Here is a 16165-nt window from a genome sequence, read left to right as displayed (position 1 = left end):
TTGAATCAAAACCTAGATGTTTAAGGTCACATCTGTGACAGATCTGTGTGGCTCAATTTTGCTTTGATGGCTCAGCAACAAAACAAAAGGGATGAGTAGAAGTAGTGTCAGTCCTTCACCAAGCAAAAGCGGGGGGAGCACCAGCATGCCTCTACATGGTCACAATCTGCACTGCTAGCAGCTGCTTCCAAGACTGCCTGGTTACCGCCAGACTCGTATTACCATTCCACCTCCGTGACTCCTGGAAATACCGGGGCATTACAACCCTGGTGTCCCGGGAATTCCGAAGGCGGAATGGTGTTAATCCCCATTCCCATTGAGTCCCATAGGACGGGGATCATGGAAACACAGGCACCATCTCGTGATGGTGCTGGTGTTTCCACGTCCGCCTGCAGGCGGGCGGTCTTAAACCCGCCAGGTCAGACCTGGCCGGTTTGACGCCTCCGCCTGCAGGAGTTGTGATCGCCCGGCATGGAAACAACGGTTTACCGCCACCGTTGTATTCATACCGGGCGATTTGTAATGAGGCCCACAATTTTAAAAGGCTAGCTATACGTAGTGAATAGACTGCAGGCGGTGATGCCATTATATAGAATCTGGACGTCAGATGTCACAATTTTAGTAAGCTCAAACTCACAGAGAAAGAAGAATTAATTTATGAGTGTGTCGCAGCAAGAATGCAGCGAAGATTGAGAAAAGACTGAGAAGGCTGTCTGGCCTGGTGTCAAAGGCTGGAGCAGCCAAGAACTGGTTCTCTTTTTGAAGAACAGTGAACGTGAGAATCTGAGTCATCCCTAGTTAAGGTGCGAGGAGGGCACACCATGAGTGCCAAGTTTTATTCATTTAATACTATTAAACGCGAGAAAAGGAGCTCAAGCACGGTCTCCTGTCACATGGGTTAAATGGAAATAGAAACTGGGCATGCAGTACCAGACTTAAGATAAGAACGTGCTCACACTCCCATGTATTCTCAGGAGCAAGGATATTTTGCAAGGCCAAGTACAAAGACAATCTGCATGACAGAAGGCATGAGTGATATGGATGTCGAGCTAATTGGGTGGAGAGACATGGTCCACCCATTGACACCTGGTGTACCAGCTTGCGTGCTGCTAGTGAGTTGAATGTTCTAGAAGGGCACGAGCATGCAAACCAATTGTAGAGGGCCATATAATAAAGGGCCTTACAGTTTGAGACCCAATAGTGTACCGTGTATCTAATAAGTGATGAAGATGAGTTGCTCTAGGGTTGGGCATAAGCTGTTCACCTGACTGTAGAGGCCCAATCACAACCTATCCCCGTATAGAAAGTATACTTAGATGTTCCCCTTGAACCAACCACAACACCCCATCAGTTTTCTTAGTTTGCCACGTATTATGATGTCACGTATGATGAAGTTTCATTATAAAAGTATGATTTTTCATGAAAAGTGTTGAATTTTAGCAGAGAGATAAATGTACGACGTCTGTTGATGTCCGTAATAACTCCTTGTTTTAGATAATTGATAATAAAACAGTCAGATGAGACTTTTGCTAAGTTCCTGAGTCGGTCTTAACATTTGGTTTAAGAGTTTTTCTGCACTCTCATCCAAGCATGAGCGTTATGGAAATTAAGGATCTTCAAGCGTACACTTGGTAGCATGGTTTATGAAAGACCCTTTAACTCCAGAGCTTCGGACAATCGGATATCATTCGCCTTCTAGCCGGAAGATCGCAGGTTTCCTATGGAGAGCAGCCGAATAGAAATCTTGCAAGAACATCAAGCCGGTGGGCAGGGTCCGTCTTTCATGAAATCCCTATCTGGTTTCCACATGCACTTTGCGGATCGAAGGCGAAAGTGGTTGATTGAAGAAGGATACGATGCTGAAGGCTTCGAGCTAAACGAGCGAATGGTGAGTAGACTGAGGGGAATGGCAAACTAAGGGGATGGAGTTGTGGTAATTTTTAAAAAGAGTAACAAGAAATATTGTGTAGACATAAAGAGAATAAGTGTACGAAGGGAGATTGTGCCTGAGATTCCAGACACAAGGGGATTCCAGAAGAGGTTGTCTTATACTCTGATTGGAGTCACTGTAGTGATACACAAAATTGCAACCTTGCCAATCAGGGCTTTAGATGACAGCATTAGCCGCTGAAAGCCAATAGTGTATTCAAAGTATGTGCCAAAAATGCTGACAGTAGTCTGTTGTAGCACTTCCATCATGCAGTAGTGAGCTACAAGGAATATGCAGGCCTAGTATGAGTGATAGGTCACATTATGCATTGTTGATAGACAGGCAGGGAGAGGGCCCTAGCTCTGTAGCTAATAGGTATTTTTGGAGTGTTTGGAACATTATGGCACCTATATAGCGCTTAGATAGCCAGTCTTAAGCGCTATAAACACTAAGCTATGAGTGCATGCCTTTTAGAGCTTGCAGATGGGGTTAATACATCCCTGCTTCCCTTAGAATATTCTGCCTCACTAACGGTAGCCCTGCATGGCCCCAAGCTAATCTCCTTTTCTCTGGGAAGGCACTGATAAGACATTCCTGAGCTTTGGCAGATGGGCTCCAGGGAGCCAGGGAGGGGCTCAGGAGAAGGAGCAGTGGAAATTAACAGAGTTGGTTTTTTCCATGAGCCAGCCTATATTTTGCACAGGGAAAGTTCTGGAACTGTGCGTCACGGACGGGCAGCACGAGATTATAAAATATACATGCTCACATGACTCGGGTGAGAGATCGTCCTGTGGACTTGGTTCGAGCAAGATCAAGTGCCCGGAATTTGGAGCTCTGACGGCATCCCGACAGCGCTGTCCTCTGAGCGGGGCTTGTTACAGCTAGCTTATGAGGGCCAGGGTCTCCCAGTGCTGATTGAAGGGGCGTAAGACTGTGTTTCTCTATGTTTCTCTATGTTTATCTAAGTTCTATGTTTCTCTATATTTTGCATTTCTCTAAGTTTTGTGCTTTGTAATCTTCTCTAACTTGAATACCAAATGTATATGAAATTCACTGTTTAGAATAAATACTAAGACAATATTGAAGGTGTCATTTGTCACTAGCATGAGATCACTGCTCAGCACAATAGAACCTGTATTTTGGGCTGAATTGGGTATTTTTTGCTCTCAAAGGGCTGGCCCCGAGGAAGGTTTTGCCCATATCAAGACAGTCACTTGGGTACATATGGAAGTGTCCATATAAGAAGGCAACCTAAAATCTGTGATCAGGGTATTGATTAGGGGCAAGAAAAGAAGGGTGATCACACCAAGGTTTTCATGTAAAAAGTCGACTAATCTGTCTGTTTATGTATTAATGTTGAAATAAGGTGTTGAGGCGTGACACAAACAGAAGTGAAGGAAATAAAGAGAACAATTTAAAGGATTTATATTGTCTATCTAGGGACATGGTTGGTACCAACCCAGAGGTAGACTGAGGATATTGAGAAGTAGAGGTTTTGAGCAGCGATTGAGTGGAGCACGTTCATATTTGTTGTTTTTGACAAAGTATTTTATAATGTCTGGTAATTACTGACAGTCAATTGAGACTCATCACAGTGGGAGATATCCCTTCTCTGGTGCATTTATGTAAGACATTGCCAAAGCACATGCCCAAGCTCAAACAATACAGTGCAGAATGGGTGAAAGGCAGAGCAGATAAGATGTTCATGCCATGGCCACAAGGGGGGGGATTGCTGTCAAAAGCAGTATTGTAACACATGACCACATACTTGCATGCTGCGTACAGGGGGAAGAAATTGGAGAAAAGGTTAACTATTTTAGAGCTTTGGAAAATTACCAAGAGGAAAGAGTATCTGCCTCCTGCGGAATGGATGCTTAACCAGTGTAGGGAGGAAGGTGGCGAACCTTCTGCTCTCCTTACCTCACCTGAAGAAAAAGGTGATAGTACGGAAGATGTAGGATTGTATCCGGTAAAAGAATTGAAAGTGGCGACAGGGTATAGTAACCCGATATACAAACCATCTGCTTACAGCAGTGACGATAGCTCACAGGAGATTAAGAGAAAAGAGGAGTTATTTAAGATCCTGCAAAATAAGGAAGAGAAAAGAGAGCTATTGAATATATCGACAGAAATAGAACGAGAGATACATTTTATTTTTTTATTTAAATTCTTGTTACGCGCCACATGCCTGTGGGCCTCAGGGCGCACAGAAAACGAGAACAAGACAACATTAAGAGATGGAAAAGAGAGAATAAAGCTGACGAGGTAACACCCATGCAGAATGAATGGCGGGGAGGACAGATATTACTCAAGCTAGACGGGAAAAGCATCAAGGAATTAAGGCAAAAGGGAGATAAGGACGGACAAGATAAAACAAACAGGCAATGAGAAAAACGATTGAAGGAAGATGAGCATAAAAGAAAGAGCAGACAGCGACAAGAACAGATGTATCAGGAGGAGCAACAAAAGAAAGAAGAAAGAATAGAGGAACAAGGAAAGTATGACAACAGGCAGAGAACAATGGAAGAACGGGACAGGCAAAAAAGGATGAGGTAAGAGGAGGAAGTACAGAAATTAAGAGATAAAAGAATGTGGAGACGAAAGGAAAAGGAAGAAAGGAGAGCATGAGTAAGAAGAGAAAAGACAAGAAGAGGAGAGCGTTAGATGGGAAGATGGGAAGCGAAGAAACAAAGGGAGTTAGATGAAGAATTGGAACGAAAGAGAAGGCAGCGGGAGCACGATATTGACCGCATTCAAAATGAGTTAATAGAACTAAGTCCAGCAATACAATAGGGCAGTATAGAAGGGTTCCTTCCTTTAAAGAGAGTGACATCAGGGCCATCTAGAGTGGCCACAGAAGAGAACTTTGATATAGGAAGTATCAGAGACAGAATCGATAAGGCCTATCAAGAGTTAAGGGAAGGTGGCAAATCGGGAAGCAGAGGGAAGGGAGATCAAACCCTAATCTTCCAACCACAAAGCAAAGAGGAAAATCCATTCAGTCTCGAGCATAGAGCCTTATCCCTAAGCAGACTGACCTTAGATAAGGCTGAAGGGGGCGAGAGTCATACTAGTTGGGGACTGGATATATCAGACGAGGAGAGATAATCCTTCCTTGGGGAAGAGGGAGGAGGTGCATGCACACCCGAGGGAAGCCTGCAGGCAGAAAAGGAAGTAAGATGGTCTGACCTAGAGCAACCGAAGGATAGGACGCCAGATCCTATACCATATCCAAAGCATCCCAGGGGACGATCCTATAGTGAGAAGGGAGACTCACGACCATATGTGAGCAGGTTAAGATCGCTTCCAGGAAGAAGGCGTTCAGGAACCATTGTCTCTACTATGGATAGGCAGATGATGGGAGCCGATTGTGGGTTAGGGTTTACGCAGTTTCCTTTATTGGAAAAATGAGGAGCAAGACCACAGTATATTCCATGGCCACAGATGGATAAGGCTAATTTGAGGTGCAAACCACCTAGTTTAACATCGGGTGTGGAAAAACGGATTTACGAGTTAGAAAAAATGACAGGAGGAAATACCTTGGCAATAGGGAATGTTAAGGGTCTCCTAGCAGCCATTCTTGGGGAGAGAGCTGATGACATATGGAAGAGAGCAGGCTATTCAAGTGCGACAACACAGAACACAGCGCACAATGGAGCGCTGTTTAATAATTGCAGAGCAGATGTCTGGAGGGTTCTCAGGGTGCAGTATCCTGACACATCAGACCTGGGTGCAATTATGACAGGGGGGTCCTCTTTATCTTTATTGATGTATCTTCAGAAAATGATCAAACAAGTGGAGACAGGCATTCTGGTTCAGCTGTAGTAAGAAATAAGGAAAATGGGGAGTTTGAGGTTGTATTGAGCATAAGGCTACCATCTCATTTTTCGGCACATGTGGCAGAATAAGTGGCACTTACTGTCACACTCGAGAAACACAAAGGACAGGAAGTAACAGTGCATAGTGACTCTGCCTATGTGATCTCAACTGTACACGCAGGGCTAGCACATTAGAAAAGGAGGGGCTACCTCTGAGCGGATGGCACTCCAGTGCAACACAAATCCTTATTGAACAGGCTTATTAAAGCACTACAGCTCCCAGCAGCCATAGCAATAGTTAAATGCGCAGTGCATACTAAGCAAACAGATTTTGTTTCTTGCTGGAACGAAGCCGCAGGCAAAGAGGCCAAAAGGGTTGCAAGTTCTTCAGATATATCGAGTTTTGATACTCCTAGTATAAGAAAAGGAGTGACTATGACTATGCTAATGCGAGAAGGGTTTAATCAGTTGCTAAAAACCCAATTAATGGAGATTCAAGGTAGTGGAATTATGGAAACAAAGGGGGTGTTCTCTAGCCCCCACAGAAGCATTATGGCGACAATACAGTGCTGCCAGTAGCATTGTTGAAGGTAGCGCTTGAACAGCTGCACTACCCTGCCCATGTAACTAGGGAAAGTCTTGCTGCAACAATTGCAGAAGACTGGTTTGTTCGAAATTTGTTAGAAAACATTGCATTTTATGTAGTAAACTGCCTCGTATGTCAAATGTTTACCGCTGGGCATATATTGCGAATGATTAGAGGAGTAATTCCTCGACCGAACGGTCCTTTTAAGCATTTACATATCGATTATGTTGACATGCTGCAAGTATGTAATGGATACAGGTATCTGATAGTGGTGGTGTGTCCTTTCTCCAGGTGGATCGAAGCAGGTCCGTGTACACACACTGACACCACTAGCGAAGCAACGTATTTAGTATGTGAAGTCTTTCCAAGATGGGAATTGTGTGAAGTGCTGAGATCCGATAATGGGCCACATTTTGTCAACAAAGTGTTTGAACAGATAAGCCTGTTATTGAATGCAAAACAAAAGTTTTCTTCTGCTTATCACCAGCAAGCGAACGAGATATGTGATGTTAACTGTTCATTTTTCCCACTGTTCGTAATGTTCTTGATTTTTTGAACAATGTCCTGTTGCTTGTCAGTACTCCAGAGCGCATGTAATGCCCTGCTACCCGGTGTGCTCAGTTATGGTATTGTCTCCCATGAGTTGCGCAGAATGCAGTAAGCTATATGCGTTTTTCGTTTGCTGTTTTTCAGATGCGGAACCGGACCAGAAAGAGAGCCACCGGCTGGACTAGAAGGAGAGATGCTGGGCCGGACCAGAAGGAGAGATGCTGGGCCAGTGGTGAAACAGTAGAGATCCGGAGCACAGATAAGAGCTAACTTGCAGTGGTGGCAGAATGCAAGGAGGAGCGGGACATCATGTGAGGGTTATGTCTATTCAAAGACCTTAAATTCTTCTTTTGTAGATGCAGAACAGAGCCGGAGACTTCTATAAGCGTTACGCTGTAAGGCAGAATAACGCAAAGCCCTGATGCAAGTGTAGGTGTGGTTTATATAGTGACCCACCCCTGCACGCATACTTGATTGCCAGCTAGTAAACGTGCTTGTCAGGCTATCTGCCATATTGCTGGAATTCTCATGGAGTGTCAGGTTGGCCATCTTGAAAGGGTACAAGACCTACATGCCAGCTGAATGGCCCACTGAGCACCAAGCGCGCCATAAGGAGGTCCAGATTCTCTTTCCTCTTGCCCTGGTTCCTGTCCTGGTCCCAAGTTTGATGTGAGAGCGTGTGGTGTCTGCACGAGATAGTGGAGTCCCAGTGATCATGACAAGTGAACTAACACATATAGGCGTTGCTATTCAGCACCCAATCCACTCGCCCGATAGGTTTGCTGGAGAAGGGCCCAGAATATGATGTCACGATGACGCCATGGTGCTACAAAACTGTCCTGCGAGCCAGTGATATCTGAGACGTCCAGGAGCCTGTTCCTTGTACTCATCCCTGTTGGTTTTTGGCTGTAATAAACCACAGTTTGAATCTGCTGTCTGTCTGGGCCTGTGTTCCTTATGGGGAAGGGAAGGAGTTAGGCCTTCCATGGGTTCTGGGTTTGCAAACTCCTAGCAACCCTCGACCTGCCTGGGAGTTTTATCCTAACAAGTTGGTAGACAGAGGATGGTTGCCTGCCCCAGCCTGACCCAGGTGTTGGTCGGTATTGGCAGTATTGTTTAGCAGTGTGTTAGTATTAGTAGTGTTAGTTAGTAGGGACCTGATCAGGGGTAGAAGTCCCTTTTCTCTGTTCAGGGCACATTCGATCTTCAAGGTTGCAAGGGCTCCAGGGAGCAACTTGGGCTCGTGCCTTGGAGTAATGGATAACAGCAGTATGTAAATAAAGCATTCCTGGGAATTGGGTGTTTTAGCTCAGGTATCCCCAGGAGGGTTAGCTGGAGCTATCCCAGATTGCGGAAGGTGTATTGACGGGTTAAGTCTCCTGGAGAGAGGCGTTACACACGTTAGGCGATGCAACGGGTGCAATTCGATCACAATATAATAGGTACACTCTGCCCTGGAGAGGCGGGAAGACAGCTGTGGGGACTTTGTGTGGGTTTGGTAGTAACATGTCTTTTGTGCGTATGCGGAATTCAATTTATTTGTGTTACAACTTGGTGACGTCACCCTTAGAGTTTGCACATAGGACACGGAGAACTTGGATGGTGAGGAGCTAGTGTTGACAACTTGAAATCGGCAGATGAGGTGAACAAGTAGTGGTGCGCGGAAGGCACATGTGCAGGATTGTGGTGCTGTGCCTGAGAAGGCAGTGGTTGGGAAGGAGGGGTGGTGCGCAGAGCACGCTGATGAGGTGCAGAGCCAAGGAGGCTTGTAGAGCCTGAAATGTATTATCATTGCATTTTAACCCCTTCTTCCAGGACAGGGGATTATCAAAAACCTCGATTTGAGGTCTGGTGAAACAAGGGTTTACGAAATGCATAAGGGATTGGTAGGGGAGTGACTGCTCTTCAGCATTTGTGTAAGACATTACCATCCTATAAAAGAGTACATTGTTAAATACAGTGTAGAGTGGTCTAAAGGTACTGAGGGCAAATAAAACAAACCATGGCCGCCTTGCGGTAGTTTCTACGGAGACATGCTGCAATCGCTAGACACACATACAGAGAATTTACAAGGGGAAGACATTGACCAAACGCATGGCTATATTTGAGTTGTGGTGCATGTTCCAGGAGGGAGATGGGGAAGCAGCGAGGCGCATGTGGATGCTGAACCAGCATGAGGTGTAGGAGGAGGGGTCTCACCCTTCATCACCTCCCACTGTCCCTCCCAGTATAGTATCCGATGACACAGATGACCAGGGGATATATCTAGTAAGAGAACTAAGGGCAGCAGAGGCGTAATGAAGCCCAAGATACAAGCCACCACCATATACTAGAGAAGAGAAACTGACAGGTGCAGGACAACCAGCTAGTGACGTGGAAGTGAGCCAGGAGAGGCTGCACAGCGTGAAGGCAGTATTCAAGGGCATAGGCACGGAGGAATGGATAGCAGCACAGATACTCTTAAAACTTAAAGGGAAGACAATAGGGGAGGCAGAAGTAGAGGCAAGGGCAATAGAGAGCTTGGAAAGAGATTGTGAAAGACTTGACTAGGCAGTACAAATTGAGGAAGAGGAGCAAAGGGAGGACAGGGAAATAAGGTTGGAACATGAGGAAAAGGAGAGAAGAGAAACTGGAACAGGAAGAAAGGTAAAGAAAGAAGGGAGGAGGAGAAGGAACTCTTAGAAAAGGAGTGAGCAGAAAGGATAGAAAAGGATTTCAAGGAGAAGAAAAGGGCAGAGAGAGCAATAAGGGATCAAACAGAGACAGAGGCAGAGAAGGCAGAGAGGATGAAGGAAATGGCAAGGCAAGAAAAACGCAGGTTAGCAGAGAGGGAACAGAGGAAGTTGCAGTTGGACAGACTGGCGAGGGAACGAGCACAAAAGGAGGAGGATGAGTGATCAATAAGAGCACTGGCCCTAGGATGGGAGGAGGAGAGGCGTGCAGAACCAGACAGCACAAATACAACCGGGAGAAACACAAAAGGGAGTGGCGCTGAATACCTAGAATTATGGAAAGGAGACAGCAAATATAATTTCATGGACATTGATCTTGATCAAAAACCTAACGCTGACTCGACATCAAGGAGATTGAATTTTCCAGATGGCTTCAGTAGCAACATGGGCATAGGGTCTGAAAAAGACGACAGACATAGTGGTGACGACAGGGGGGGAACTTCGGTAGCAGCATAGACAGAGGGTCTGACAAAGACGACAGACATAGTGGTAACGAGAGGGGGAAACGGAGCAGGCACTACTCCACGGGGACAAAGGCGGGAACATCATGGGAGTGTAGACAGTATGCACAGGGAGGGTAAGTGGCCGATCTACAAGAACAAGCACAGCAAGCAACTGACAGGTGCACTATACATTACACATATATCAATAGACTCAGGGATCTCCCAGGACGTAGGAGAGAGGAGACAGCACTGGCACATTCTAAAGGACGATTATCTAGGGCAAATGACGAAAGCAAGCGAGTACCCACACTTGAGCCAGTGGCCATGTACACAGATGTTGAGGAATAGAGGGAGACAATAAAACGTAGGCTGTATTGGAAGACGCCAGAAGAGGGATCAACATATTCACAGATGCTATCACTAGAAAGGGATGCGACGAGGCCTCAGTATGTGCCCTGGAAGCACACAGAGAAGGAGAATGTCAAATACAGGTTACCATCACTGAATGCCAGAGCTAGGAAATTAATCTATGAGATGGAAAACCGACAGCGGATCACAGACTGGCAGTGGGTGATATAAAGGGATTTTGTCATGCACAGCCCCTGGAAGTGCTGGCAACGGTGGAGATGCACCTAATATGGATCTCCTGGTTCCGTATTGACGGTCTAGTCTTTTTCCAAGATGGCCGCCGGAGTATACTTACAGCAATCAGAACGCTGGCTCAGTGCGTTGCATCCGTCTTCTGGTGCTGACACTGCCGGTTCCGGTTTCCACAGTGTACTCGTGTCACGGATGGCACTCTGTTAAGAGTCGCACAGGACACCCAGGAAGGGTTTGGGTGATTGTGCCGAAGTAAGGTGGACAGATCAGTACACACACAGCTGAAAGTAATGATAACGAGCACTAGGCAAGTGTAGCAAGGAAATAAGGTACAACAGAATGGATTCCCTTTAGGGGTGTATGCAGATATAGGAAAAGAGTATTCCAGGGACCTTAGGAAAAACTCTAGCCTTCTGCACAGTTTGCTATAACAGAGGCCCATGAAGGGAAAGTTGTATAACAGGATTGGATAGCAGAGGACGGTATGGAACAAGGTTGAGAGCTCAGAGGAGCAGGAAAGCAATGAGCAAGCCCACAGGAGCAGGGCTGTAAGGTATGGAGCCCAGAGGGAAAGGGCTTAGGGCAGCGGAGTAAAGCAGGCTGCACGGCACGGAGCCCAGAAGGGCCGGGCAGCAAGGAGTGAGCCCAGGGGGGCAGGGCCGCTGACCGTAGAATTCTGCAGAGGACTGTCGAGGGCTGCTAGGCTGAGAACCCAGCAGACAAAGGCTGTAGGTAGCAAGCAGCGGATCGTGATCGGCTGCAAGGTAGGAAGCCCCGAGTACAAGGGCTGTTGGCTGCAGAGAGAAGCAGGCTGCGCGGCAAGGAGCCAGATGGACCGGGAAGCAAGGAGTAAGCTCAGAAGAGCAGGGTCGATGACTGTAGCAGGCTGCAGAGGACTGTAGAGGGCTGCTAGATTGGAAGTCCAGTGTACGAAGGCTGTAGGTTGAAGGCAGCGGAGCGTGATCGGCTGCGAGGCAGAAACCTGGAAGACAATGGCGGAAGGTAGCAGCTGAACGTGATCGGCTGCAAGGCAGAAGCCCGGAAGGGAAAAGGCGGAGGCTGGGAAGCAGCAGAGCGATATCGGCTGCAATGTAGAGAGCCCGGCAGGGCACTGGAGGAGGCTGGAAAGCAGCAGAGCGTGATCGGCTGCAATGTAGAGAGCCCGGCAGGGCACTGGAGGAGGCTGGAAAGCAGCAGAGCGTGATCGGCTGCAATGTAGAGAGCCCGGCAGGGCACTGGAGGAGGCTGGAAAGCAGCAGAGCATGATCGGCTGCAATGTAGAGAGCCCAGCAGGGCAATGGAGGAGGTTGAAAAGCAGCAGAGCGTGATTGGCTGCAATGTAGAGAGCCCGGCAGGGCACTGAAGGAGGATGGAAAGCAGCAGACCGTGATCGGCTGCAATGTAGAGAGCCCAGTAGGGCACTGGATCCAAAGCCGGAGTAAGGAAGAACCACATAAGATCCGAAGCTTGAAGCAAAAGAGGTGCCGGAAAGACTCCTAATGCAAGAGACTGAGCCCCTGCAGGCAGCAGCTTTTATACCGCCCTGCCCAGCACAGAGGCAGGCTAATTGGTTGCACCTGGCTCAGCACACCTGCAGACAATCGGCCTCCTCCCTCTCTGTTCCTGAGCTGGTGGAAGCAGAGCAGATCCCTAGGGCTTCTGGGAATTGTAGTTCCGAAAGATGACGAATAGGAATGGCCAGGAATAGATGGTTATAGCCAAGTGCATTGTGGTAAGTGTAGTTTGTTGGGAAAAATAGAAAAGCACCAAAGTCTCGCAAATGGGAAACAAGGTCCAAAAAGTGAACAACGGTTGATCCAAGAGTTCTTCGCAGATAAATGAATAATAATTAGTCCATATTGATCGCCAATGAATGCGCCCATGGCGCAGGCATGACAACTCGTGAATTTCCTATTTTTCAAGCTTCTACTCTCTTTAGTTTCTTCCTTCCTGAATTCCTCTGCCTTCCAGCATGTTCGGGTTTGCATCCTTTCTCAGGTATTTGTTCGCTGTTTGTATCCTATATCTTTGTCACTGTTCTTGTTCGTCCGCTGTAGTGAACTACTTCCGGTGTACTGGTGTTTCCTTATTGGTCGTTTTCTGTCTCTCGTTTCTACATTCTTTTGTCTTCCTTTAGTTCTTACATCTGTTTGGCTGTTTACCCTTTCTTTCTGCTTCGTTTGCCGTCGCAGCCAGAATACACCTTACCTTGTCAGACGCAGCTCTCTGCATCCGGCGGCACTTCCTGCTTACCCGCTTCATATTGCCTTTCCCCTTCTGTATCTATTCTATCTTCGTTCTGTTTGCCAAAGCTCAATCCTTTGTGACGGATCCTTGCTCTAATTGGTCATACTACTTAACGCTATTCTGGCTTTGCTAAACTACGGGTCTTGCTCCCGTTGGATTACCTCTCATATACCCAGTAGGCAAAGACCTCCAGTACTTCTCATATTTGCCAACTTCCTGGGGGGAATGAGGAAGAGACTTTTCACCAAGTTGCAGAATCTTTCCCTGCCTTCAGCATAACTGCCTCTTTCAAGACTAAAGACTTGTGCAATTGTGACTTTACCTTCATCTGTAGTCAAAACTGTTGGTATAAACACCAAGGACTTCACTTCAACACCTTCCAGGGTTTTTTATGCTGGCTAGCTTTTTCCCTGATTTGGGGGCTTGCTCCTTGGGGGTCTCCTGGACCTGGGTTATATGCCGGTCAAGGTGGCCACCGAGGGAGCTCGCCCCTACCTCCATCACAAAAAAGAGAAAAAGAGTAAAGAGCCAAAGAAGCAGCGGAGAAAGAAGAACTCTGAGACTCCCGAGAGCTCCATTGAGGACAGTTGAGGAGTTTCTGTCACGCTTTGACAGATTGTTAGTTTGGATTCTGGGTGATGCAGGTGATGACATATGTAAGAGGGTGAGGTTCCCAGGGGTGACGATAAAAAATACAGCACATGATGGGTCTCCATTTGCAAACCGCAGAGTAGCAGAATGGCAAGCACTACAAACACAATACCCGGACACGGCAGACATCGTGGCGATCACATCACACAAAATGCATGAAGATGAGGACCCTGTTTAATATATTCAGGAGATTCAAGAGCTTTGGCGCCTTGAAACTCAAGAGTCATGGGACAAAACGGTAGCTATGTTTTATAACATCTTGGTGCAGGGGTTACCAGAACCATTGCAAAAGAGCATGAAGAAATTAGTGGGGATGAAAGTGAAGCGATGGCTAAAAATGCCGCTCACAGTAGTACATCATTGCAGATTGTGGCAGGAGAAAGTCAAACAAAAGGCAAAGGAAAACGAAGCTAAGCTCATGCAAAAGAAGTTATCAAAGTCTGAGATGGAAGGGGCTGTAATAACCAGCTCCACCCCGCAAGCACAAGCACCAGCACCACAGCAGCAGTACCAGCAACCCCAACAGTAAGCACCGCACATGGGAAAAGGGTATATCGGGCAGGGAAGATTAGGATGGTGTTAGACGTCATCCTGGCTGAGCATGGTGGTGTATGCAAAATGGTTGGTTCCGCGTGTTGCATTTACGTACCTGACTCCATCCCCAGCATTTTCAAAGCAATCAAGAGACTACACATTTTGGGTTCAGAAATACACATTCCTCGAGGGGATTAGGATCTTAGTACATGGCTCGAGAGTTTATTACGAACTTGGGGGTGGAAAATAGTTTCTGTTTTAGCTATAGTCCTTGGTATGGTTCTATTTTGCTGTATCCAATGTTTACCTGTCCTGGGTTCCATGATAGGGGATTGTTGTGCACGTACATTGTTCAAACTGAAACCAAGCCCACACTTGCCTGTACATGTCACTAATGCACTGATCATGCAGGACGTTGCTATAAAAGAGTTTATGGCCATCAGTGTTTATGATAGTGACGATTCAGGGTGTTCTGATGATGGCACTGCATCCTGGTCGTCTGAGGATGTCATGTTGGATCCAATGTTCAGTTCCCTGCTTATTCTGCGTTTTCGCTCTGAACACAGTAGAAGACAGCGGACACTTGTAAAGACAGGAATGCACATTCTGCTGAGCGTGTTGTTTGTCTTTCACTGTAGAACCTTCAATTCCTTGCAAAAGCATAGCTAATCTATAAGTTAGGTGCCCGCCTGTCTCGACCATGTTTTCTCCACTGAACCGTTAATTGTAATAAAGTGCATCTGCAATGTGCTCCTTTAGAAGAACTCTATTCCCAAGCTTTAGAGCAGACTGATTTTAGGCTCCAGGAGCAACATAGATAAGCTGTACAGAAAATGTTACCTTGTTCCAGAGAACACGATATGCCCCCACGCACTGCCTTGCCCTGCTCCCAGACAGTAAATTGTCTGCAGGAGGACGGAGGAAGATGCAATTATGTTGTCTTGGTGATACCAACTACGTGGAAAGGTCCTGAACCCTGTGGTCCCTATCACATGAGAGGGCTAGACAAGTGTATTGTATGTTATTCCTGAATGTATATATGTGCCACTTTTGGTGATTCGAGGCTCTCTCTTGCCACGGTGTCTGTACGCAAGCATCGTGGGGTGCGGAGACCCAGTCATGACTGTAATAAATGTTGTCCTTTGACCTCGTGACTGGCTATTTCCATTTCTTAAGCCTCATTTTGTGGCACACTATGGACCTCATTATGAGTCCGGCGGTAACCGCTGTGGTAAAACCACCTGGTTACCGCCGGACTCGTCTTACCATTCCGCCTCCGTGATTCCTGGAATTACCGGGGCATTACAACCCCAGTTTTCTGGGAATCACGGAGGCGGAATGGTGTTAATACCCATTCCCATTGAGTCCTATGCGACTCGAGGGGAATGGGGATCATGGAAACACCGGCAGCATCTCGTAATGCTGCCGGTGTTTCCTCGTCTGCCTGCAGGCGGGCGGTGTTAAACCCGCCAGGTCAGACCTGGCGGGAACATCACCTCCCGCCCGCAGGATTCGGGATCAGTCGGTCCGGAAACAACGGTGGGTGGCGGGTTTACCGCCACCGTTATTTCCGGTCCGCCTGAGTTATAATGAGGCCCTAAATCTTTTACACTGAAATGGATTCTCAGAGAAATAACGGTAGGACTTGCATTTAGCTATCGTTCTAATCCAATCCCACTGAAAGAGTTTTATTTTCACTCTCATTGGGTTTTGAATTAGATTGAGTAAGGTGACATCTATGGCTGCCATAGTCTGCATAGCCAGTTCATGCCATTTAGCGATCAAGTCATCTCTTGAAGAAAATAAGTAATTAGACAAGACTCCTATAACCATATTTGACTGTAAGGCAAGAATACATTTCCTGCAGACATATGCAGGAAATGCAAAGTGGTTACAAATCACTTGTTGGGAATTGATGGTAACCATATATTTGACAGTGAATGGGTTCAACACCAAGCACCAGCACCACAGCATTCCATAAAGGAAGAGCTCAGGGAAATAGGATTGGTGGCACTCCAGAACAGGTACATCTTGGATCTCCTCACAGCAAGGGAGAGAGGCGTTTGCGCAGAAAT

The 16165-nt window shown here is 46.8% G+C and overlaps 1 protein-coding gene across 2 annotated transcripts in view; it reads right to left on the bottom strand.

Moving 5' to 3' along the window:
- Positions 1–16165, bottom strand: part of LOC138516925 (zinc finger protein 84-like) — a 37425-nt gene that overhangs the window by 11199 nt on the left and 10061 nt on the right. The gene's annotated exons all lie outside the window — the stretch shown is intronic.

Source organism: Ambystoma mexicanum, chromosome 6q (genome assembly GCF_040938575.1).
Source record: "Ambystoma mexicanum isolate Mex_15411 chromosome 6q, UKY_AmexF1_1, whole genome shotgun sequence".
In the NCBI taxonomy this organism is placed as follows: Eukaryota; Metazoa; Chordata; class Amphibia; order Caudata; family Ambystomatidae; genus Ambystoma; species Ambystoma mexicanum.
The sequence above is the reverse complement of the archived record's forward strand: the minus strand, read 5'-3'. Positions and strand labels throughout refer to the sequence as shown.